The sequence below is a fragment of the Engraulis encrasicolus genome, chromosome 22 (genome assembly GCF_034702125.1).
Source record: "Engraulis encrasicolus isolate BLACKSEA-1 chromosome 22, IST_EnEncr_1.0, whole genome shotgun sequence".
Lineage (NCBI taxonomy): Eukaryota > Metazoa > Chordata > Actinopteri > Clupeiformes > Engraulidae > Engraulis > Engraulis encrasicolus.
Window position 1 is genome coordinate 50,366,661 of NC_085878.1, and position 2,253 is coordinate 50,368,913.

A 2,253-nucleotide genomic window follows, 5' to 3' on the forward strand; every position below is an offset into this window, starting at 1 on the left:
AGTGCAAAGTAAACAAATGGAGGAGGTGCTTACCACTGTGTAAAACATTCCATCTTCACTCTATACATGGACAATGGTTGAAATGTGCGGCTAAATATCTATTATGAACTGATTTTTAAAATTTAGTTTAGCAATTGATTTAAGTATATATTTAGCATGCTATTTCAAATCTGGTACTTGATTAATGTGTCACTTCATATTCACACCGTTTTAGGCCATTTTTTGACAGAGGTGGGCATGTTTTCCATTGATTTGCACTGACTGAAGGGCACAGGTCCACCTACAAAGGATGGAGGCTGCACTTGCCGTTTCTCCAGTGCTGTCACAAATTGCTGTGTCGCCTCTAGTCTTGTGTTCTACCTCTATGTATGGGCTCTACTCTGAAGCTGCTGTCCTGTGGAGTCAGATACATGACGGGAAACAAACAGAGGAAGGGCCATCCACGCCGATATGTGACTTACAGTTACAGTGAACCTCAGTGTCAGTGGAAAAGAAACTTTTCAAAATAGTTTGATTCACTGTTGTATCTAATTGGATTTGGTAGACCCTTCTTATTTGCCTGCTTTACTGTGTCACGTATGGTAGAATATCTAAACCATGCAGCCCCTACCTTACATATATGGGTAGATGACATATAGGCAGTAAAAAACATTTTTTTCACAAAACTTTGTTTATGAGGGGGAAAAGTATATGTCTACGTAGTGCAGCAATTAATCTTTCAAAACATCCAAGTCGTCACAATGTTGGTCTATTAATTGATTATGTATTTATGTTGATAAAGCAATTTGCTGAAAATATGTCCTTTGGTGTGACGTTAAGAAATATATATATTAAGTAATGTAGAAATGGCTTGATGGAGTTTTATGAACATTGTTACACTCTTCATATTTATTGCAATTTTTTAAAGTCTAAACTCACAATTTATGTACAGCTGGAGCTTCAACAATAGATAATTATCCACGGAATTACCCAAAAATATGATGTCACACCAGTCACACAACAGGACATTGTTTTCTGTGACAAAGTTTCATAAGTCCATATGGTCTCAGAAAAACGGGGAAAAAATTAAACAATGCCACTTGCCAAAATAGACACCTTGAAAAACATGCCAGGATTGTTTAGAGAAATGACTGAGCTTTGATTATTTATTTAAAAATGTTATAATATGGAGAACCAGGCTTGTGACAGTCACACCATTATTTTTTCACAACATGGACACTAGTTTAATCATTTAAAATATTGACAATTTTGAAAGCATGAATTTACTTCATTTTAAGAGCCTGTGACAGCAAAATGTACATGTCACGTCATCTACCCATATACAGTATGTATACACTGGAGGAATATGGAGGAATCATGTAATGCATAATTGAGACTTGGCACCAGGCCAGGGCCTATTATGACTTTGAGTTCTCACATACGCTGCAGGATAGTTGGGGAGTTGAAGAATTAGAACACAGGATACAGGATCCAGGATAGAAGTCAGGTCATTAGAGAGAAAGAGAGAGAGAGAGAGAGAGAGGGAGAGAGAGAGACCGAGACCGAGACAGAGACAGAGAGAGAGAGATAGAGATAGAGAGAGAGAGAGAGAGATAGAGATAGAGAGAGATGATATTAGCTAATTTATGAGCTATGAGTCATTTAGTGGACAAACTTCCCTAAGACTACTACTACGACTACTGCTACTACCACTACTACTACTACTACACACACACACACACACACACACACACACACACACACACACACACACACACACACACACACACACACACGTCATGCCTACGCAGTGTTTTTTGTGCGTGTGTGCGTATGTGTTTGTGTGCGTGTGCGTGTGTGCGCGCGCGCGCGTGTGTGTGTGTGTGTGTGTGTGTGTGTGTGTGTGTGTGTGTGTGTGTGTGTGCTCGCAAAAGGGATTACTGAGGCTATGTGTGCATCCGAATGTGCCATGGGGTTAAACTGAATGTGCAAGGTTAAGTCCACTATGAATCCAAAGAAAACACAAGAGATAGAGACAATGTTTGTGAGACAGGTTTGCATATTGTTACAGAAAGTGTAATATTTGTAGTGTAGTATTTGTGTAGTATGTAGTTGTAGTATGCCCACATAATATTGATACAGTAAGTGTAATATATTATTTGTATAGTAGTATGCCCACATGCACCGAACCCTTGCACATAGCAGCAATGCCACAACAACGACACCAAAAGGGCGATAGTCATTTAGCAATAGAGAGAACCTGAGCTGAAGCTC